This window comes from Chiloscyllium plagiosum, unplaced genomic scaffold, assembly GCF_037043375.1.
Source record: "Chiloscyllium plagiosum isolate Xiang-an unplaced genomic scaffold, Cpla_swu_hap1 HiC_scaffold_14, whole genome shotgun sequence".
In the NCBI taxonomy this organism is placed as follows: domain Eukaryota; kingdom Metazoa; phylum Chordata; class Chondrichthyes; order Orectolobiformes; family Hemiscylliidae; genus Chiloscyllium; species Chiloscyllium plagiosum.
This window is the reverse complement of record NW_028270152.1, coordinates 29,546,298-29,571,332: the sequence shown is the minus strand read 5'-3', so window position 1 is coordinate 29,571,332 and position 25,035 is coordinate 29,546,298. Positions and strand designations below refer to the sequence as shown.

At 40.6% G+C, this 25,035-nt stretch overlaps 1 long non-coding RNA gene across 1 annotated transcript in view; it reads right to left on the bottom strand.

The window, feature by feature from the left end:
- Positions 1-12,572: 12,572 nt before the first annotated feature.
- LOC148147944 (uncharacterized) overlaps positions 12,573-25,035 on the bottom strand; it is a 55,721-nt gene continuing 43,258 nt past the window's right edge. Inside the window, exon 3 of the long non-coding RNA XR_015759388.1 lies at positions 12,573-13,351. This is a non-coding gene — a long non-coding RNA (uncharacterized LOC148147944). The remainder of the gene's footprint in view (positions 13,352-25,035) is intronic.

Sequence of the window (25,035 nt, the reverse complement as noted above, 5' to 3'; positions counted from 1 at the left end):
AGGAGGAGCCTTGGTGATGCTCCCTCTCAGGCAGACATGTCCTCTTCCTCAGAGGTGGACAAGGGAATGTCTTATGATGCTGCTGCTTTGATGGCAAAGGGTGGAAGAATCCCACTGCTAACTACAGGAAACAAAAGAACAAATGTGTTGCCATGAAAGGATTGATGTTATTGGCATGTTAACACGTTCACAGTAAGGTAATGGGAAAATAGCTCAATAATGGATAATACCAGGAAAAGGATGTTTCAGCATCTCTATGGGACCAATTCCAATCTTTTGCTAAAAAGAGGATCAAGAGTTGAATATCAGATACCCCCGATCCATCCTGGTCTTTTTGGCCCTATTATGGGCCAATTTCTCCTATAAATGAGAGAAAGGGAGGGATTGAGTGAATGGCACACCTTCTAGTGGTAGTGTAGGTGAGGGAAAGGTAGTGAGATGTCCCAAAGAAATGATAGCAAGAGAAAGTGAAGGAAGATGCTACATGCAAACGTGTGAGAGTATGAGCTTTGAGGGAGGTGGATGCAGAGATAGAGAGTGTGAGGTGGCAGAGGGATGGTGGTGGCATTTACCCTGGCAGAGTGAAGAATGTCATTCTGCTATGTCATTTGCCTTTTGCTAATGATTGAGACTTACCCAGGTAGAAACCTTGGACAAGAGTGGCAGGATATTATGTCTTAATTTCCTGTAATGGAAAAGATCTGGAATGCCCTCCCTCAGGATATTGTGGTCTGTAGTGGTTCACGAATTCAGCTCACCACCATTTTCTCAAGGGCAACTAGGGGTGGGCAATAAATGCTGGCCCAGCCAGGGATGCCTACAAGTAAATATAAGTATAAAAAAAGAAATTATCTCCCTCTTGTCTACCACCCAATCCACCAGCACCTTCAAGTCCCCATCCACCAATTTTGCCTTGTCTATGTGCCCATGGAAAAGGTCTCCAAATCTGCAGGCAGCTCAGGACTGGAAGCACTTGCCCGAGTGCACAGCAACATTTTAGATGTGATATTGGCACCAAATATCAAAGGATAGCTTGGCAGTGGCTAGTACTTCTGCCTACTGTGAGTGGGAGAACCAGCTAACATTGGACGAGAGGGCAAATTACTGACTGGACTAAGAAATTGGTTGAGTGTAAGGCAACAGAAAGTAGCGATGATGAGTAGGTACTCAAATTGATAGGATGTGACCACTGTTGTCCTACAATGATCTGTGTTCAGTCCTCATTTATTCACATTATTCATTAACAATTTGGAAAATGGCATAGAAAGTCACACCTTCAAATTTGTTGATGATACAAAGTTAGGCAGCATTGCAGCAGCATGAATGATAATAAAATTATGGAGGGATATTGATAAACCAGGTGGATGGGCAAAAACGGGCAGATGGATTTCAATGTGATACATTTTGAACTGTAAAAGGATAAATCAGGATAATTTCTAAATGGTATAAAATTAACTACAGTAGATAGCCAAAGAGACTCGGAGGTCCAGGTCAATAGATATTCAGAATGCCATGAACAGGCGCATAAAATGATCAAGAAAGCTAACGGAATACTGACTTTTATATCTACAGGACTGGAACGTGAGGATGCAGAGGTTATGCTGTAACTATATACAATTCTGGTTAAACCTCACTGTGTATACTGAGAGCAGATTTGGGCACTTCACCTTTGCTAAGATATATTGGAGGGTTTACAAGAATGATGGGGAGAGATAATGCTTTCTCTAGAAGTTAGAAGGTTAAGTGGTCATTAAAGTCTTCAAGATAACAGGAAAAGGCAGGGTAGGTTAAGATAAACCATTTATAACGGGGGGGGGGGGGGGTGGGCATAAGATGTTGGGCATGGAGGTGTAATAGTCTAGAAACCTTGGGCCAGACCATTCAGGAGAGATGTTAGGAAGCACTTCTACACAAAGTTTGGAACTCTCTTCCACAGCTGGCAGGTAATGCTAGGTTAGTGGTTAATTTTAAATCTGAGATGGACTTTTTTTTTGTCAAGCAAGGGTATTACGGGCCAAAAGGCAGGTGAACAAAATTAGGCTACAGATCAAACAGGATCTGACTGAATGGTCTATTGTTCCTATTTTCCTATATGTTGACCAATCAAAACAAAGTGACTTGATGCCAGTCTGTACTGAGGTCTGTTTGGTTAACATCCGATTAAGGACAAAAGGGTAACTAGGGAGAGAATAGGGCCCCTCAAAGATCAGCAAGGTGACTTTTGTGTAGAGCAGTAGGAGATGTGGGATGGTACTAAATGAATATTTTACATCAGTATTTACTGTGGAAAAGGACATGTAAGATATAGAATGTAGGGAAATAGATGGTGACATCTTGGAAAAAAAGCCCATATTATAGAGGAGGAATTGCTGGATGTCCTGAAATGCATAAAAGTGGATAAATCCCCAGGACCTGATCAGGTGTACCCTAGAACTCTGTGGGAAGCTAAAGAAGTGATTGCTAGTCCTCTTGCTGAGATATTTGTATCATTGATAGTCACAGGTTTGGTGCTGGAAGACTGGAGGTTGGCTAACATGGTGCCACTGTTTAATAAAGGTGGTAAGGACAAGCCAGGGAACTGTCGACCAGTGAGCCTGACATCAGTGGTGAGCAAGTTGTTGGAATCCTGGGGGACATGATGTATGTGTATTTGGAAATGCAAGGACTGATTAGGGAGTTAACATGGCTTTGTGCATGGGAAATCATGATTGAGTTTTTTGAAGAAGTAACAAAGAGGATTGATGAGGGCAGAGCAGTAGATGTGATCTATATGGACTTCAGTAAGGCACTCGACAAGGTTCCCCATGGGAGACTGATTAGCAAGGTTAGATCTCACGGAATATAGGGAGAACTAGCCATTTGGATACAGAACTGGCTCAAAGTTAGAAGACAGAGGGTGGTGGTGGAGGGTTGTTTTTTCAGCTTGGAGGCCTGTGACCAGTGGAATGCCACAAGGATCGGTGCTGGAACCACTACTTTTCATTATTTATATAAATGATTTGAATGTGAGCTTAAGAGGTATAGTTAGCAAGCTTGCAGATGACTCTAAAATTGGAGGTGTAGTGGACAGCGAAGAAGGTTACCTTGGATTACAACAGGATCTTGATCAGATGGGCCAATGAGCTGAGGAGTGGCAGAAGGGGTTTAATTTAGGTAAATGTGAGGTGCTGCATTGTGGGAAAGCAAATCTTAGCAGGATCTATGCTCTTAATGGTAAGGCCCTAGGAGTGTTGCTGAACAAAGAGACCTTGGAGTGCAGGTTCATTAGCTCCTTGAAAGTGGAGTCGCAGGTAGGTAGGATAGTGAAGAAGTTTGGTAGGCTTTCCTTTATTGGTCAGAGTTTTGAGTACAGGACTTGGGAGGTCATGTTGCAGCTGTACAGGACATTGGTTAGGCCACTGTTGGAATATTGCATGCAATTCTGGTCTCTTTCCTATTGGAAAGATGTTGTGAAACTTGAAAGGGTTCAGAAAAGATTCACAAGGATGTTGCCAGGATTGGAGGATTTGAGCTATGTGGAGAGTTGAATAGGCTAGGGCTGTTTTCCCTGGGGCGTCGGAGGCTGAGGTTTGTAGAGGTTTGTAAAATCATGAGGGGCATGGATAGGATAAATTGACAAGGTCTTTTCTGGAGTGGGGGAGTCCAGAATTAGAGAGCGTAGAGTTATAGAGATATACAGCAAGGAAACAGACCCTTCAGTCTAACCTGTCCATGCCGACCAGATATCCCAACCCAATCTAGTCCGGTATAAAAGAGACCTAAGGGTCTCTTTTTCACGCAGAGGGTGGTGCGTGAATGGAATGAGCTGCCAGAGGAAATGGTGGAGGCTAGTACAATTGCAACAATTAAAAGGCATCTGGATGGGTATATGAATAGGAAGGGTTTCGAGGGATATGGGTCAAGTGCTGGCAGGTGGTACTAGATTGGGTTGAGATATCTGGTCGGCATTGACGAGTTGGACCGAAGGGTCTGTTTCCATGCTGTACATCTCAATGACTCGGACAAGATTTTTTGTATTCTTCAATTTGATGAATGGAAATTGTATTTCCATGAAATCTTGCAATCTCCGCAGCAACTGAAGTTTATCTAAATTTGTGCTATTGTGAAAGTGAACTGCTGAGGTAAAATGTATGCTATGGAATTTCATTGATATTTGCCTGTTACATGCAACTTGAGAATTTGTTACACAATATTTACTGCAGTTTCCTGACATAACAAATTGAATACTTATCCAAGTCCATTGTTAAGGAAATGAGGGAAAATAAGAATTTTCTTTTACACAGAAAGTTATGATTTGGATTTATGCTATTGCCTGTGGAATCAAATCCAATTGAAACTTTTAAAATTGCATATATACTTAAAGGAACAACTTGTAGAGTTATTGGGAAGAACAGAAGAGTTGGAAAGCTTTATTAGGCAGCAGCACAGGCACCTGATCACATCCCTCGATGCTGTACAATTTTATTTAGATAGCGATTAACTAGGATGGAGGTTCAGATAGAGAATAAAAACTTATATGAATGTTTGCTGCTTTTATAGCATTGCGTAGGCTAACCTTTGTGTTACTTTCTACGTAAACACCAATAAAAATATTGCATAAGTGTAGAATTTAGCTGTTTTTACCCAATACTGTACTCCTATAGTTTACCATTGCTCAGTATTTAAGAAGATATGCCACTTGCTTAAAATAATATCATTAATATCAAAATTGAAATAACAAACTTTGAAATGTCATAAGAAGGCATTAAATCTCAACCATGAATACTGTAGCCAATAATGCTGCAGTGGTTTGTTTAAGGCGTTCGCACAGTGCTCTTTTACGGTCACTAAATGCTTCTAATACTTTCAACAACGTGTTCATAAACAGGGGGAGTGTTATGTAAAATCTACATGATATGACTGTCTTTATTTAAGTTGATTTTACATAGTCCTGCATTAACTCACTGTTGTCAACTTTTTCATAAATAGTTAAAATTGTTATCAATTTAACATGCTTACTGTTGAACTGTTGTGGAACAGATAGAAAGTGGATGTCACACTTTGAAATTTTCAACAGCAACATTTCCAAAAGGTATATGGGGTTGATCTTGACAGAGCATGTACGTGTTGTGCCAGATTAGCCTTGTTTGACAAGTTTTGGATCTTCCGCCCTGTCCTATGCACAGCCCTGAAATTCAACACCAAGTGGTTTAAGAAAATCCTCAGACATATCCAATAATTAGATGGGTGTGGATATTCTCAGCAATGGCAAGTTAAAATAAGTCTGAGGATATTACAACAAGGATTTGACTTGAAAGAACTGATTCTTTACAAGCTTTACTGTTATTCATTAAGAGCACAAAGTTTAATGAAGATTTTTGTGAATGCACGAATGCAAATTTTTTTCTGATTTTCCTCCCCCACTGTTATAGTTTTAATAGCATTTAATGAAACTATATATAAATAGAATCATCAGGGAAGAAAAGGTTAAAATGGAAGTATAAACTAATTTAGTTTCCCTCTTTAAATAGGTGGTGTTCACATCCTTGAAAGTCTTAATCCTCTTGATCTGTATCTTCATACATGTTATAGAACAACTAATTTTCTAATAACCATTAATAATTTATTTTAGTTGGTATGAACTTCTAAGTTACTTTGAAATTCAAAGAGAACTGAACTGGAATAATTCTGATCTATACACTTCTGAATCTCAAAGGTTCAGATTGGAACCAAATGTATAATAGGGTAGTAGTTATGGTAGGGGATTTTAACTTTCCAAACATCAACTGGGACTGCCATAGTTTTAAAGGTTTAGATGGAGAAGAATTTAAGTGTGTACAAGACAATTTTCTGATTCAGTATGTGGATGTACCTACTAGATCTATCACTCTTGCAAAACTTGACCTACTCTTGGGAAATAGGGCAGGGCAGGTGATTGAGGTGTCAGTAGGGGAGCACGTTGGGGCCAGCGACCATAACTCTATTCATTTTAAAATAGTGATGGAAAAGGATAGACCAGAGCTAAAAGTTGAAGTTCTAAATTGGAGAAAGGCCAATTTTGACGGTATTAGGCAAGAAATTTCGAAAGCTGATTAGAGGCAGATGTTCGCAGGTAAAGGGACGATTGGAAAACGGGAAGCCTTCGGAAATGAGATAACGAGAATTCAGAGAAAGTATATTCCTGTCAGGGTGAAAGGGAAGGCTGGTAGGTATAGGGAATGCTGGATGACTAAAGAAATTAAGGGTTTGGTTAAGAAAAAGAAAGAAGCATATGTCAGGTGTAGACAGGATAGATCGAGTGAATCCTTAGAAGAGTATAAAGAAAGTAGGAGTATTCTTAAGAGGGAAATCAGGAGGGCAAAACGGGGACATGAGATAGCTTTGGCAAATAGAATTAAGGAGAATCCAAAGGGTTTTTACAAATATATTAAGGACAAAAGGGTAACTAGGTAGAGAATAGGGCCCCTCAAAGATCAGCAAGGTGGCCTTTGTGTGGAGCCACAGAAAATGGGGGAGATACTAAATGAATATTTTGCATCAGTATTTACTGTGGAAAAGGATATGGAAGATATAGACTGTAGGGAAATAGATGGTGACATCTTGCAAAATGTCCAGATTACAGAGGAGGAAGTGCTGGATGTCTTGAAACGGTTAAAAGTGGATAAATCCTCAGGACCTGGTCAGGTGTATTCAAGAACTCTGGGAAGCTAGAGGAGTGATTGCTGGGCCTCTTGCTGAGATATTTGTATCATCGATAGTCACAGGTGAGGTGCCGTAAGGCTGGAGGTTGGCAAACGTGGTGCCACTGTTTAAGAAGGGCGGTAAAGACAAGTTAGGGAACTATAGACCAGTGAGCTTGACCTCAGTGGTGGGCAAGTTGTTGGAGAGAATCCTGAGGGACAGGATGTACATGTATTTGGAAAGGCAAGGACTGATTCAGGATAGTCAACATGGCTTTGTGCGTGGGAAATCATGTCGCACAAACTTGATTGAGTTTTTTGAAGAAGTAACAGAGAAGATTGATGAGGGCAGAGCAGTAGATGTGATCGATATGAACTTCAGTAAGGCGTTCGACAAGGTTCCCCATGGGAGACTGATTAGCAAGGTTAGATCTCACGGAATATAGGGAGAACTAGCCATTTGGATACAGAACTGGCTCAAAGTTAGAAGAGGGTGGTGGTGGAGGGTTGTTTTTTCAGACTGGAGGCCTGTGACCAGTGGAGTGCCACAAGGATCGGTGCTGGGCCCTCTACTTTTTGTCATTTACATAAATGATTTGGATGCGAGCATAAGAGATACAGTTAGTAAGTTTGCAGATGACACCAAAATTGGAGGTGTAGTGGACAGCGAAGAGGGTTATCTCAGATTAAAACAGGATCTGGACCAGATGGGCCAATGGGCTGAGAAGTGGCAAATGGAGTTTAATTTAGATAAATGTGAGGTGCTGCATTTTGGGAAAGCATATCTTAGCAGGACTTATACACTTAATGGTCAGGTCCTAGGGAGTGTTGCTGAACAAAGAGACCTTGGAGTGCAGGTTCATAGCTTCTTGAAGTTGGAGTCGTAGGTAGATAGAAAAGTGAAGAAGGTGTTTGGTATGCTTTCCTTTATTGGTCAGAGTATTGAGTACAGGAGTTGGGAGGTCATGTTGCGGCTGTACAGGACATTGTTAGGCCACTGTTGGAATATTGCGTGCAATTCTGGTCTCCTTCCTATCGGAAAGATGTTGTGAAACTTGAAAGGGTTCAGAAAAGATTGACAAGGATGTTGCCAGGGTTGGAGGATCTGAGCTACAGGGAGAGGCTGAACAGGCTGGAGCTGTTTTCCCTGGAGCATCTGAGGCTGAGGGGTGACCTTATAGAGGATTACAAAATTATGAGGGGCATGGATAGGGTAAATAGGCAAAGTCTTTTCCCTGGGATCGGGAAGTCCAGAACTAGAAGGCATAGGTTTAGGGTGAGAGGGGAAAGATATAACAGAGACCTAAGGGGCAACTTTTTCATGCAGAGGGTGGTGCGTGTATGGAATGAGCTGCCAGAGGATGTGGTGGAGGCTGGTACAATTGCAACATTTAAGAGGCATTTGGATGGGTATATGAATAGGAAGGGTTTGGAAGGATATGGGCCAGGTGCTGGCAGGTGGGACTAGATTCTGGTCGGCATGGATGGGTTGGACCGAAGAGAGTCTGTTTCCGTGCTGTACATCTCAATGACTCTATGTCTGGTGCATCTAGGTGAAAGTGAGTACTGCAGATGCTGGAGATTAGAGTCAAGAGTTATGTGCTGGAAAAGCACAGCAGGTCAGGTAGCATCTGAGGAGCAGGAAAATCGATGTTTTGGGCAAAAGCCCTTCATCAGGAATCGGGTTCCATCTCAGCACTGCAACAGCTCAGGACACATATGACCAAGTCACACAGTTAAGAATTCCACGTCACAATTCAAATTAAGTAATAGAAGCAACATTTGGAGTTCTGAATCAGATACCATGAGTAAAATTTAAACAAACCAATTTCGCACATCCTATCAGTGTTCTCCCGTAAGATGGCAACCAAGATATTGCAATGTTTTGTTGTTTTCTTTGTACTGTATGTATGAATTTCCACAGATTTTCCGTTTCTTGTTTTTATTTTCTTTTTTATGGATGTGCAAGGCTCTCTTTTAAAATTGAGTTCCAATGATATTACTGACTTAAGTCTTTCAAATCCAAATCTCTCCATTCTGTTTCCAAGTTGTCTGCAATGGCAAAAGCAATTAATAAAGGCTAGCTAAACAGGTGGACAGAAAATTTTAGCTACATGTGGTTGTGCCCCACTTCAAACTAATGCTATAAAGGTGGGATAGGTCTGGGATGAGTGGTATTTGAGACAATAAATCTCACAAGATGGAGGAATGCATTATATTCCTTTCAGTCGATTTCCTATTTGCTGTTTCTGTTCCATATTGCTATTGGAAGCAGAGGTAGGTGTCTCCAGGACAATTTCTTACAGCTCACTGATGAGTAACAGTCGATGAATCACTTATCTTTACCCCTTCATAGAAAATGGCAACCTGACAAGGCCTGAAGAAAGAAATGAATAAAAATAGGAGATATAAAGTTTCATGTTTGATTTGATTTGATTTGATTCATCATAGTCGCATGTACCTTAGTGCAGTGAAAATCTCTGTTTTGCCAGCAGTACAGGCAGATCATGGCAAATAAGCATCCAAAGGTCTGTAAGTTAGGTGAATTGGCCATGCTAAATTGCCCATCGTGTTCAGGGATGTGTAGGTTAGGTGCATTGTTCAGGGGTAAATATAGGATAATTGGATACGGGAATGGGTCTGGATGGGTTACTCTGCAGAGGGTTGAATTAACTATTTGAATAGTTAATTCAAATTAACTATTACTTAATTTGAATTGTGACGTGGAATTCTTAACTGTGTGACTTGGTCATATGTGTCCTGAGCTGTTGCAGTGCTGAGATGGAACCCGATTCCTGATGAAGGGCTTTTGCCCAAAACATCGATTTTCCTGCTCCTCAGATGCTACCTGACCTGCTGTGCTTTTCCAGCACATAACTCTTGTTGGGCTGGAAGACCTTTTTTCATACTGTAGGGATTCTATGATTCTATGACATACAGATCATAGGGTGCTTAGACGGCGAGGCATACATGGTTACTGTGCACAGGAGGTGCACAAAGCAAGATCAACATTAGCAAGATGAACATTATTTGAAGTTATAGAGGTGATTTACGGTAGAACAGTAGTGATTGGAATTTGGATGCCAGCCAAGCCAAAGTAACATTTATACTATAACTGTTCTAATAACAAAGTTTGTTGTTGCAGTTGTCTGAGATTTCATCATGTTAAATCCAGCCTTTTAGAAGAAAAGCTCTAACCCTTGAACTATCATCAGTCCTATTGACAGAAAGACATACCCAGGCTAATGGATAGATGATGTGCCCTGTCAAGGTCCACTAAAACAATATTATCAAGTGAAGAAAGATCTAATTTATATTATTCAACTACAAAACATCTGAGAAAGGTGTGATGAAACTATCGTTTTAAGAGGTTTATTCTGTTCTTTTTTTTAATGAAGAGAAGTTGAGGCAGAGGTGACAACTGCTCTGTTCCAAGCTAATCTAGTAAACAGTTTGTGCAGCCTTGGGGTTTATTTTTAAAGTCAGAACAATAGAAGCAGCGTGAATGGATCAAGCTCCCACAGAAGCAGAATTTTAGTTATAGGTTTCAATAGCAGTTGGGGTTTGGAAGCTGCTGTACATCTCTCCCTGCTGCAACAAAATACCTGAGATCCCCCTCTCTCAGAATTTTCTCTTGATGTTCTTTCCTCCTGGACTGGAGAATTGCACGTGAGACAATCTATTTTTACTGAATTTGCCTTTGCCAAGGCTGTGTTTATGGAATGTTACTGTATTGGATTGGTTGCCGTTTAGTAGTTAATAATGTATTATTCTGGTTAACTTTTCCAATAGAGTGAAGTTACAGTAATTCTTATTTTGTATTTTGCTCCCAGCCTGGTAGTTTGACTAATTGAATTGCATCCAGAATGCAACATCTTACATCTGCCTTTAAAAATAAGAAAACGTTGGGGTCTAAGCTATCTTACTATATATTTTGAGTTGGTTTGATCAGGTCTATAACAAAGGTCCAGATAACTGAGCATATATACAATCAACGTTGAAAGCAAATTCTGGTAAGCAACCTAATTCAAACAATTTTCTATCAGTATTTTCTGTAAGTGATTTGTACCCACTGCTGAGTAAATTAAGAATTTGTTCTATAATTGACCTTGGATGTGAAACATTATAATTTCTTGGTTAATGAAAAAGTCTAAAAAGTGATGGAGGTTAGTACAATTGCAACATTTAAAAGGCATCTCGATGGTTACATGAATAGGAAGGGTTTGGAGGTATATGGGCCAGGTGCTGGCGGGTGGGACTAGATTGCGTTGGGATATCTGGTTGGCATGGATGGGTTGAACCAAAGGGTCTGTTTCCATGCTGTACATCTACAGTATATGACTCTATGATATTTTATAGGTTAAAATCCTTGTACAATAAGCTCCAATGAACACATTAATCTAAGAGCATATATCCAAGATATGAAACCTGAAAGGAACAAAATTTTATGGTCACAGGGATTTTTTTCTAAAATTTGTTCATGAGGTGAGAGTGTGCAAGAAAATTGGTCTAAGATTCTGGATTGCTAGTCCAGTGACCTTAGATGAAACTTTATTGCTGGAACAGCACAGCAGGTCAGGCAGCATCCAGGGAACAGGAGATTCGACGTTTCGGGCACAGGCCCTTCTTCCTGAAGAAGGGCCTGTGCCCGAAACGTGGAATCTCCTGTTCCCTGGATGCTGCCTGACCTGCTGTGCTGTTCCAGCAATAAAGTTTCAACTTTGATCTCCAGCATCTGCAGACCTCACTTTCTCCAGTGACCTTAGATGACTTCTGTGCTGTAAGCTTTACTCAATCCTATTCTATGATTCTGTATTCCCAATGGTCTTAATTTTAACGTCCAACGCATGAGATAGACCAATCAATAGTATTAGTTAAATATTAAATAGCTTTTGTGTAAATGTGTTTTTTTCATATTTTTTACTGAGATTAGGAAAGGTGAATGAAGATTAAATGCAATATGAAATGTTACATTTAGGAATTGGTCATATTTTAAGCTTGTTTGGAAAAAAAAGATACAGTTATAATAACTTAGCAAACTATATGTGTTCATTAGGAATTTAAGAATTGGTTAAACTTAACTTGAAAACTGGCTTTCTTAAGCATTAGAAATCTGCAGGGTTTGAATAATCCATAATCTACTGCTTTACAATCTAAATAAGAATCAGATGGGATCATTGTCATCTATATTTTCGTAAACATGCTGGATCATCAGTGCAATAGCATTCAAATGAATCATTACCAAGTTCAGCATTACAAGTAGTAAATCCATGAGTTGTGTCTATATTGTTGCATGGCTATAAAAAACTTAAAGAATGCACCCACAACAGGCTTAGCACTGCTGCCTCACAGCGCCAGAGACCTGGGTTCAGTTCCCGCATCAGGCAACTGTCTTGTGGAGTTTGCACATTCTCCCCGTGTCTGTGTGGGTTTCCTCCGGGTGCTCCGGTTTCCTCCCACGGTCCAAAAATGTGCAGGTTAGGTGAATTGGCCATGCTAAATTGCCTTTAGTGTTAGGTGAAGTGGTAAATATATGGGAATGGGTCTGGGTGGGTTGCTCTTCAGAGGGTCAGTGTGGACTTGTTGGGCCGTAGGGCCTGTTTCTACACTGTAAGTAATCTAATCTAACCAAAAAAAATAAGATCCCTTGCATAAACACGACAAAAAAAATTAAATGAGATGCAATCATTTTTAGATAAATGGTAAATTTAAAATGGATTGCATCTCATTACTAATAGTTCTAGCATTTCATATCAATCTATTGATATTTTAAATTCATATTTTAGTGGGGATTGCAAATGCTTAAAGAAGGTCACTAAACAGGTAACGGATGATTGCGGCTGAATGAAGTTGGAATGAAAACAGCTAAAAATCACACAACACCAGGTTATAGTCCAACAGGTTTAATTGGAAGCACTAGCTTTTTGAGCACTGCTCCTTCATAAGGTGGTTGTGGAGTATAAGATTGTAAGAAATAGAATTTATAGCATAAGTTTACAGTGTGATGTAACTGTAATTATAGATTGAAAAAGACCTGGATTTTTTGTTAAATCTCTCATTGTTAGAATGGCCATGTTGGTTTCAGCTCTTTCATATGTAAATCGCTAAACCTTTTTAAAAGTTACATTCTCAAGTCAACTTTAACAATCTAATCTAATCTAAAAAAAATGGTGTCATGTTGGCCCAGATAATGTCTTGAAGGTGTGAGCTTCCCTGTGTGAGACTGTCTGTGCCACAATGATCAGACTGATTCTAACCTAAAAAACAGATTTACAGAATCTTATGTGGATTCATGCAGTTTTTGAGCAAAGTAAAACTTAATTCTACAAGTACAGATTCACCCCACAAACTTATATGTGTATGTGTGTGTGTGTAAAGGGGTAAAAGTCCGTGAGAGGGTGAGTGGGAGTGTATGTGTGGACGTATGAGAGAGGGTCTGCATGAGTGTGTGTGTGTCTGTAGGAGTGTGTGTGTGTGTATATAGTGCAATGGGGTCATTTGTAGTGTGACATGAACCCAAGGTACCAGTTGAGGCCACCCCATGGGTACCGAACTTGGCTATCAAGCTCTGCTCAATCACTTTTTGTTGTTATCTGTCCCAAAGTCCGCCTTGCAGGACGGTTAACCGAAGGTCCAAGGTAGAATGTCCCAGACCGCTGAAGTGTTCTCCGACTGGGAAGGAATGCTCCTGTCTGTTGATAAAAACAGCTAGATTTAGTTAAATATGAAATACAGTTATAAAGGAGGAGGGAAGTTATCACCACCTGAGATAATTGCTAGGGACCTTTGTAATGGCATTTGTTATTAACAAAATTTGATATCTGATTGAAATTAAATATTGCAACACATTTGGCTATTTAATAGAAAAGCTTTCAAATAACAGCTGTATTTCTTTTAAATGTCATACAAGACCGTGCAAACCAGGTGTTGAACAAAAACACATTTGTTTGGAAATTTTTGGATTACTTGGTGATATTAAAATGGAATTTTGGAATACTCCAACCTACAACTGTTCCTTTGAGCATTGTTCAAGTTATATTTGAAAATCTTGTAATTATAGACATGAATCAATGGAATGAAAGTGTTGACATTTGTTTGATAATTTCATTGAACTATTCAGGATTTAAAATGGAACATAAATGTAGGAATGAGAAAGGGAATTAATAATTCAGTCATTGTGTACAACACAGAAGAGTTGATGTTCTAAGTAGGAGGAAGGCTAATTTTGATGGTAGTAGGCAAGAATTTTCAATAGTTAACTGGGGGCAGATGTTTGCATGTAAAGGGTCGGCTGGAAAATGGGAAGCCTTCAAAAATGAGATAACAAGAGTCCAGAGACAGTATATTCCATTAGGATGAAAGGAATGGTTGGTGGATTTGGGAATGCTGGATGACCAGAGACATTGAAGTTTTTGTTAAGAAAAAGAAAGAAGCATGTGTCAGGTATAGACAGGAGAGATTGAGTGAATCCTTAGATGAGTACATAGGCAGTAGAAGTATACTTTTCTTCGACACCTGGTTTGCAGGGTCTTGTATGATATTTAAAAGAAACACAGCTGTTATTTGAAAGCTTTTCTATTAAATAGCCAAATGTGTTGCAATATTTAATTTCAATCAGATATCGAATTTTGTTAATAACAAATGCCATTACAAAGGTCCCTAGCAATTACCTCAGGTGGTGATAACTTCCCTCCTCCTTTATAACTGAATTGCATTTTTAACTAAAACTAGCTGTTTTTATTCCAACTTCATTCAGCTGCAATCATCCGTTACCTGTTCTTCAAACATTTGCAATTCCCACTAAAATATGAATTAAAAGTATCAATAGATTGATATGAACTGCTAGAATTATCAGTAATGAGATGCAATCAATTTAAAGTTTATCATTTATATAAAAATGAGGAGGACAAAAGGGGAACATGAGATAGCTTTGGCAAATAGGGTTAAAGGGTTTTTATAAATATACTAAGGACAAAAAGTTAACTATGGAGAGAATAGGGCCCCTCAAAGATTAGCAAGGCAACCTAAGTGTGGAGCTGCAGTAGATGGGGGAGATACCAAACGAGTATTTTACACAGTGTTAATTGTGGAGAAGGACATGGAACGTATAGAATGTGGCAAAATAGATGGTGACACCTTCAAAAAGGTCCATATTACAAAGGAGGAGATGCTGGATGTCTTGAAATGCATAAAAGTGGATAAATCCTCAGGACCTGATCAGGTGTACCCTAGAACTCTGTGGAAAGCTGGGGAAGTGATTGCTGGGCCCCTTGCTGAGATATTTGTATCATTGATAGTCACAGGTGAGGTGCCAGAATACCGGAGATTGGCTAACGTGGCACCACTATTTAAGAAAGGTGGTAAGGAAAAACTAGGGAACTATAGACCCACCAGCCTGACATCAGTGGTGGACAAGTTGTTAGAAGGAATCCTGAGGGACAGAATGTACATGTATTTGGAAATGCAAAGACTGATTAGGGATAGTAAGCATGGCTTTGTGCATGGGAAATCATGTCTCACAAACTTGATTAAGTTTTTTGAAGAAGTAACAAAGAGGATTGATGAAGGCAGAGTGGTGGACGTAATCTATATAAAGTCATAAAGATGTATAGCACGAAAACAGACTCTCTTTGGTCCAACCCGTCCATGCCGACCAGATATCCCAACCCAATCTAGTCCCACCTGCCAGCACCCGGCCCATATCCCTCCAAACCCTCCTATTCATATACCCATCCAAATGCCTTTCAAATGTAGCAATTGTACCAGCCTCCACCACTTCCTCTGGCAGCTCATTCCATACATGTACCACCCCCTACATGAAAAAAGTTGCCCCTTAGGTCCCTTTTATATCTTTCCCCTCTCACTCTAAACCTATGCCCTCTAGTTCTGGAATCCTTGTCTATTTATCCTTTAGACCTTGTCTATTTAACATATCTATGCCCCTCATAATTTTGTAATCCTCTATAAGGTCACCACTCAGCCTCAGACGCTCCAGGGAAAACAGCTCCAGCCTATTCAGTCTCTCCCTATTACTCAAATCCTCCAACCCTGGCAACATCCTTGTAAATGTTTTCTGGACCCTTTCAAGTTTCACAACATCTTTACGAGAGGAAAGAGACCAGAATTGCACGCAATACTCCAACAGTGGCCTAACCAATGTCCTGTACAGCCGCAACATGACCTCCCAACTCCTATACTCATTACTCTGACCAATAAAGGAAAGCATACCAAACGCCTTCTTCACTATCCTGTCTGCCTGCGATTCCACTTTCAAGGAGCTATGAATCTGTACTCTAATGTGTCTTTGTTCAGCAACACTCCCTAGGACCTTACCATTAAGTGCATAAATCCTGCTAAGATTTGCTTTCCTAAAATGCAACACCTCGCATTTACCTGAATTAAACTCCATCTGCCACTTCTCAGCCCATTGGCCCATTTGATCAAGATCCTGTTGTAATCTGATGTAACCACCTTTGCTGTCCACTACATCTCCATTTTGGTGTCATCTGCAAACTTACTAACTATACCTCTTATGCTCGCAACCAAATCATTTATGTAAATGACAAAAAGTAGTGGACCCAGCACCGATCCTTGTGGCACTCCACTGGTCACAGGCCTCCAATCATCCACCATCACCCTCAGTTTTCTACCCTTGAGCCAGTTCTGAATCCAAATGGCTAGTTCTCCCTGTATTCCGTGAGATCTAACCTTGCTAACCAGTCTCCCACGGGGAACCTTGTCAGACGCCTTACTAAAGTCCACATAGATCACATCTACCGCTCAGCCCTCATCAAACTTCTTTGTTACTTCTTCAAAAAACTCAATCAAGTTTGTGAGACATGATTTCCCACACACAACGCCATGTTGACTATCCCTAATCAGTCCTTGTCTTTCCAATAAATGTACATCCTGTCCCTTAGGATTTCCTCCAACAACTTGCCCGCTACCGACGTCAGGCTCACTGGTCTATAGTTCCCTGCCTTGTCCTTACCACCTTTCTCAAACAGTGGCAGCACGTTAGCCAACCTCCAGTCTTCCAGCACCTCACCTGTGACTATCAATGATATAAATATCTCAGCAAGATGCCCAGCAATCACTTCCCTAGCTTCCCATAGAGTTCTAGGGTACACCTTATCAGGTCCTGGGGATTTGTCCACCTTGATGCATTTCAGGACATTCAGCACATCCTTCTCTGTAATATGAACATTTTTCAAGATGTCACCATCTTAATTTCCCTACATTCTATATCTTCCATGACCTTTTCCACAGTAAATACTGATGCAAAATACTCGTTTAGTATCTGCCCCATTTTCTGCAGCTCCACACAAAGGCAGCCTTGCTGATCTTTGAGGGGCCCTATTCTGTCCCGAGTTACTCTTTTGTATTTGTAAAATCCCTCTGGATTCTCCTTAATTCTATTTGCCAAAGCTATTTCATGTCCCCTTTTTGCCCTTCTGATTTCCCTCTTATGAATACTCCTACTGCCTTTATACTTTTCTAAGGATTCACTCGATCTATCCTGTCTATACCTGACATATGCTTCCTTCTTTCTCTTAACCAAACCCTCAATTTCTTTAGTCATCCAGCATTCCCTATATCTACCAGCCTTTCCTTTCACCCTAACAGGAATATACTTTCTCTGGACTCTCGTTATCTCATTTCTGAAGGCTTTCCATTTTCCAGCCATCCCTCACCTGCGAACATCTGCCCCAATCAACTTTTGAAAGTTCTTGCCTAATACCATCAAAATTGTCCCTTCTCCAATGTAGAACTTCAACTTTTCGATCTGGTCTATCCTTTTCCATCACTATTTTAAATCCACTAAAATTATGGTCGCTGGACCCAAGGTGCTCCCCATTGACACCTTAGTCATCTGCCCTGGCTTATTTCCCCAAGAGAGTAGGTCAAGTTTTGCACCTTCTCTAGTAGGTACATTCACATATTAAATCAGAAAAAATTTTTGTACACACAACAAATTTCTCTCCATCTAAACTCTTAACACTATGGCAGTCCCAGTCTATGTTTGGATAGTTAAAATCCCCTTCCATAACCACCCTATTATTCTTACAGATAGCTGAGATCTCCTTACAAATTTTTTTCTTAATTTTCCTCTATTAGGGGGTCTATAATGCAATCCCAATAAGGTGATCATCCCTTTCTTATTTCTCAGTTCCACCCAAATAACTTTCCTGGATGTACTTCCAGGAATATTCTCCCTCAGTACAGCTGTAATGCTATCCCTTATCAAAAACACAACTCCTCCTCCTCTCTTGCCTCCTTTTCTATCCTTCCTGTAGCATTTGTATCCTGGAACATTAAGCTGCCAGTCCTGTCCATCCTTGAGCCATGTTTCTGTAAGTGCTATGATATCCCAGTCCCAGCTTCCTAACCATGCCCTGTGTTCATCTGCCTTCCCTGTTAGGCTTCTTGCATTGAAGTAAATGCAGTTTAATTTGTTGGTCCTACCTTGGTTCTCTGCTTTGTCCTTGCCTGCCCCATCTGTTTGACTCGCTTCTGTTCTAAACTATACCAGTCTCAGATTGATCTATTGATTTCTTTAATCACTATCTCCCTGGGTCGCACCCCCCCACCCGCCACCTTACTAGTTTATGTCGTCCTGAGCAGCAAATCTCCCTGCCAGTATATTAGTCCCCTTCCAATTTAGGTGCTGTCCATTCTTTTGTACAGGTCACTTCTACTCCAAAAGAGATTCCAATGATGCAAAAATGTGAATCCTTCTACCATACACCAGCTCCTTAGTCATGCATTCATCTACTGTATCCTATTCCTGCCCTCACTAGCTTGTAGCACCAAGAGTAATCCAGATATTACTACTCTTGAGGACCTACTTTTTAAATTCCTGCCTAACTCTCTGCAATCTCCCTTCAGAATCTCAACCTTTTCCCTTCCTATGTTGTTGGTTCCAATGTGGACAATGACATCCTGCTGGCCCCTCTCCCCCTTGAGAACATTCTGCACCCTCTCTGAGACATCCTTGATCCTGGTACCAGGGAAGCAACACACCATTCTGATTTTTCACTGCTGGCCACAGAAAAGTCTGTCTACCTCAGACTAGGGAGTCCCCTACCACAATTGATTTCTTGGAACCTGACATACCCCTCATTGCATTAGAGCCAGTCTCAATACCAGAAACTTGGCTGTTCATGCTACATTCCCGCGAGAATCCATCACCCCCTACATTTTCCAAAATAGCATACTTGCTTGAAATGGGAAAAACCACAGAAGACTCATGCACTAACTGCCTACCTCTCTTACCTTTCCTAGAGTTAACCCATCTATGGGACTGTATCTGCGATCTTTCCCCCTTCCTATAACTGCCATCCATCACATCCCCTTGCTCTTGTAAATTCCTCATTGCCTCTGTCTCTCCACCCAAGATTTGCTAAGATTTGCAACCAACGGCATTTATTGCAGATATAATCCTCAGTAAAAGGTAAACGCTCCCTAAACTCCCACATAGCAAGCTTAGATCTCATGGAATACAGGAAGAGCTAGCCATGTGGATACAGAACTGCCTCAAAGGTAGAAGACAGGGGGTGGTGGTGGAGGGTTGTTTTTCAGACTGGAGGCCTGTGACTAGTGGAGTGCCACAAGGATTGGTGCTGGGTCCACTACTTTTTGTCATTTACATAAATGATTTGGATGCAAGCATAAGAGGTATAGTTAGTAAGTTTGCAGATGACACCAAAATTGGAGGTGTAGTATACAACAAAGGTTACCTCATTACAACAGGATCTTGAACAGATGGACCAATGGGCTGAGAGGTGGCAGATGAAGTTTAATTCGGATAAATGAGAGGTGCTGCATTTTGGGAAAGCAAATCTTAACAGGGCTTGTACACTTAATGGTAAGGTCCTAGGGAGTGTTGCTGAACAAAGAGACCTTGGAGTGCAGGTTCATAGCTCCTTGAAAGTGGGAGTCACAGGTAGATAGGATAGTGAAGAAGGTGTTTGGTATGCTTTCCTTTATTGGTCAGAGTATTGAGTACAGGAGTTGGGAGGTCATGTTGCGGCTGTACAGGACATTGGTTCGGCCACTGTTGGAATATTACGTGCAATTCTGGTCTCCTTCCTATCGGAAAGATGTTGTGAAACTTGAAAGGGTCCAGAAAAGATTTACAAGGATATTGCATGGGTTTGAGGATTTGAGCTATAGGGAGAGGCTGAACAGGCTGGAGCTGTTTTCCCTGGAGCGTCTGAAGCTGAGGGGTGACCTTATAGAGGATTACAAAATTATGAGGGGCATGGATAGGGTAAATAGGCAAAGTCTTTTCCCTGGGGTGGGGGAGTCCAGAACTAGAGGGTATAGGTTTAGGGTGAGAGGGGAAAGATATAAAAAAGACCAATAGGGCAACTTTTTCACGCAGAGGGTGGTACGTGTATGGAATGAGCTGCCAGAGGAAGAGGTGGAGAATGATACAATTGCAACATTTAAGAGGCATTTGGATGGGTATATGAATAGGAAGGGTTTGGAGGGATATGGGTTGGGTGCTGGCAGGTGGGACTAGATTGGGTTGGGATATCTAGTCGGCATGGACGGGTTGGACCAAAGGGTCTGTTTCCATGCTGTACATCTCTATGACTCTATGACTCTAAGAGCATATCACTCTCCTCAAGGCCATTTTTGCTCCTTCAGAATTTACAGACCAAGAAAATAACACTGTCGTATTCATCTACAAAACACTGCTCCAGGTTAAATTAATAGTTATGGCTTAATATTTTAAGTTTTTTTTTAACCTTAAATAGATATTTTTATTGAAAATTTAACATGTTTTTACAAACTTACAAAATAATACACACAAATACAAACATTAATATACAATTAATTATTAAATAAATAATAACCAAAACCTAACATACAAAAAAAAAGATAAAAAAATGGAGAAAACAAAACTCAACTAACTACTAATCTAACCTATAACTAACCAGAGCATATAATAAAATATCTTACATTCCTCAAGAGAAAAAAAGATAACAGTAATTAAATAGTGAAGTACATTCTCGGAACGAATTAACATCAAGTCATAATAAAACCCGTATTCATAAGGGATTCCTCCCCCCAGGGGCCCCTGGACCAGCCAGAACCGCTACCACAACTAGATGAAAGCTCTTGACAAAATGGCTGAAATATCTGTAGCTATATAATTCAGGAAGGGCTGCCATATTTTATACAATAATTCAGTTTTTTGGTGCACCATATTTGTAAGGAAGTCAAGCGGAATACATTCCATGACCAACCTATACCAATTCGGAAGTTCTGGAGGGCCCTCAGCTACCCAGTTTACTAAGATATTTTTCCTTGCACAAACGAAGAGAATGGAGAATAATTTCCTCCCGTGCACATTCAGGGAGGGCAGGTTCGAAAAGTCCAGAAGAGATACTGGATCTACTCTAATTTCCGCTCCCAAGATTTCTGTCAAAGCATTTGCTACTCTGACCCAGTATTTGCGGATCTTATGACATGTCCATAAGCAGTGTGTGAGAGTGCCCACCTCTATTTTACATTTGGGACACATTGGAGATGCTCCTTCCCTAAATTATGCCAATCGTTCCAGTGCTATATGAGTCCTACGGAGTATCTTTAACTAAATGGCTTGGGTTCTATTACAGATGAAGATTTTTCTGGCATTTTCCCAGTTGTCGTCCCACATTTCTGTGGATATTTCCAAACCCAATTCCTGATCCCATGTTCTAAGCAATCGTTCCATGTCTTCCAAAACTTCATTATGTAATAAATAATAGCGAGTGCTGACCGAGGGTAAACCCATTGGCCACAACACTTCGTTCCCTATCTGATTTATAAAGGCTATCTAATAACGTAGTCTTCTTCTGTATGTAATCTCGAATTTGGAAGTATCGAAAGAGGTCTCCATTAGGTAGTCTGGTGCAGCTGTTCAAAAGACATCATGACCCTCTCATCAAACAGATCCCCTAAACAGGAGATACCCCTGGACCTCCGTGAATTAAATGTGGCTTCTGTGAGCCCTGGTTGAAAACCCCATGCCCCCACAATAGGAGTATAAGGGGAGGTTTTATGTGAATGACCCTCGTTTTGCCGCATTATCTTCCAGACTTTAATTGTGTTTAATGCTATAGGGTTTTTACAATGGTCCATAATGACTTTCATCTAAAAGTAAGAGGTTAATAAGAGGACACTTTGCTTGAGAAGCCTCGATGTCCAGCCAGATTGATTGCGAGTCAGACGAGACCCAATTGGCTATGTAGCTTAATAGAGAACTCAGCTGATACTTCCTAAAGTCTGGAAAATCCAGCCCTCCCCTTGCTTGTGGAAGCTGTAGCTTCTTTAACTTAATGAGGGGCCATCTATGATTCCAGATGAAAGAACCAAGCCAACCATATAATTTGCACAATGCCAGCCTCGGCAGCATCACCGGGAGCATTCTCATAGGGTATAAGAAACGGGGCAAGACATTCATTTTACCAAGAAATTGGAAGGTCTCCCCAATGTTGAAGGTCCTGCCTTATCCTTTCCAATAGATGCACAAAATTGACCTTGTACAGCTGACCAAATATTGGGGTAATAAAAAATCCTAAATATAAAAAACCCTCCAGAGACCACCGAAAGGGAAAATGAGATCCGTCCAATAAGTGGGACATACTAGCGAGACCACCCATGGTCATGGCCTCCAATTTTGAGAAATTAATTTTGTAGCCTAAGAATGCACTAAATAAATTAATAACTTGGATCAGGCAGGGCACGGACATCAAAGGATTACTAAGAAAAAGGAGAATAGCATCTGCATAAAGGGTAATTTTATGTTTACCCAAGCCACTCTTGGGTCCGTTATATTAGAATCAGCTCGTATAACTTCCGTTAGTGGCTCAATTATTAGCATGAATAGTAACGGTGAGAGAGGACATCCCTGACGGCAGCCGCTACCCACACTGAAGCTATCCGAACCTAAACCATTGGTGATCACGACTGCTTTGGGGTCATTATACAATGTTGACACCTATTTAGCAAATACCTTTTCCAGCAGCAAACCTTTCCAGTGTGTAGAATCAGGTATGACCATTCAACCCAGTCAAAAGCCTTCTCCGCATCCAACGAGACTACTATTCCCGGTTTTCTTTCCTGATGACAGACCTGAATCACATTCAAAACCCTTCTAATATTATTAGATGATCTACGGCCCTTGATCAACCCCGTCTGGTCCTCTTTTATGATATATGGCAATACCCTCTCCAGCCTCAATGCTAATGTTTTAGAAAGAATTTTAAAATCTACATTTAGCAAAGATATTGGTCTGTATGATGCGCAATCTTTTGGGTCCTGTCCTTTTTTGAGAATGAGAGAGATATTCGCTTCTCTCAACGAAGGCGGGAAGGCAGCCCTGACTATATGTACAAAGTTAAAAATCACACAACACCAGGTTATAGTCCAACAGGTTTAATTGGAAGCACACTATGTGACTATCCTGACTATATGAGTAGTTGTATATGTCCATAAGTGGACCAGCTAGTACTCCTGTAAACTCTTTGTAGAATTCAACCTGAAATCCATCTGGACCATGTGCTTTACTGTTCTGAAGCTGCCTGATTACTTCCTGGGTGGTTAGGCAAGCATTCAGGACCGATATCTGTTCTGGCGTTAGTCCGGAAAGGCCAGGCTTTTAAAAAGGATTCCATTTTCTTGGCTCTATCTTCACAATCCTGCGATTTATACAAATCAAAGTAAAACTTTCCGAAGATTGTGTTGATTCTTTTATGATCATGAATCAGTGTACCAGCACTTTCCCTGATGGACGTGATAGCTTGAGGGGCCTTTATATTCTTGCGAGAAACGCTAGGTATCTACCAGGCTTATCACCATATTCATATAATCTTTGCTTTGCAAATAATATTTCCCTCTTTGCCATTTGGGTAAGCGCAGTATTCAGGACTGTCCTAAGGGCTGTAATCCTTTGTGATTTAGCAACAGAGGGTCGATCAACGTATGCCGTCTCAGCTGCCTTTAAGCGAGCTTCAAGTAGACACTGTTGTTCTCCCTTTTGTTTTTTCTGGGTCACCAAGTATGAAATGATCAGACCCTGTACATAAGCCTTAATGGTCTCCCACATCACAGACGGGTTACTAGCCGTACCTGAATTAATCTCCAAAAAGGTTTTGAATTCTTGAGAGAAATATTTTACTAATTTACTATCCTGCATTAAAAAAGTATCTATATGCCAATGTCGGGGGCCGTCTCATTGTTCCTAGTCTTGATTTCTATATACACTGCAGCGTGATCAGAAATTATTATATTACCTATTTTGCAGGATAATATGGAATTCAAAAAGGTCGAGGGGGCAAAAAACATATCAATTCTAGTGTGACACTTATGTGGATTAAAATAAAAAGAGAAATCTCTGCCTTGCGGGTGGAGGCACCTCCACAATCTACTAATCCTAGCTCTTTATTCGAATCTGCCAATTGCCTTGATCTGGGGGAATATACCGCAGTATTCTTGGGTATCCTGTCTATCTCCGGGTCCATAATGCAATTAAAATCTCTTCCTATAATTGTGTAGCGAATCCCGAAAGCTATCAGTTTGGAAAATGCTTCCATTATAAATTTGAAAGTTTGTGCCAGGGGACAATAAAGATTGAAAATCCCATATTCCTCTCCATTTATAAGGGTTTTAATTAGTATGTACCGTCCAGATTCATCTTTTATCTGACTTAAGATTTTCAAAGGGAGGTTCTTCTGAATGAGAATGACCACTCCCCTACTTTTTGAACTGTAAGATGAAAAGAAGGCCTGATCATATCCTCCCCGTTGTAATTTCAAGTGCTCTTTATGAAGTAAATGTGTCTCCTGTAAGAGAGCTATATCAACCCTTTCTTTTTTGAGGTTTGATAGTATTTTCTTCCTTTTGATTGGCGAATTACTCCCCTTGACATTCCAGGTGCACCATTTAATCGAATGACTAACCATAATTGTTCAGGCAAGTCCGAGACTGCCCGGGAGGAAGAACCCCATCCAAAGCACCCAGAGCATAGCCCATAGAAAGTTCACGAAAATAGAGATTCTTTAATACACTCACAGCAATATAGTAAAAAACTATTTCTAAATAAAAAAAAAACATATTTAAAAGGAGATTTTCCCCCTTGCTTCTAGGGGACATCACTTCCTATCTGAAAACCCATCGTATCCTCTCCTAACCAGCGTCCCACCCTTGACCCAGGCACCCCATAATTCTTACAATCTATTTAAGAGAGTCCAAACATGCCTTCGCCTTCTCCCGCGATCTGAAGTTATCGACACATCCATCGTGGTTAAAACGCAGCGTCGCTGGGTCGCGCAAGGAGTACTGGATGTTTAAGTCCCTTAGACACTTGTTCGTTTCATCAAAC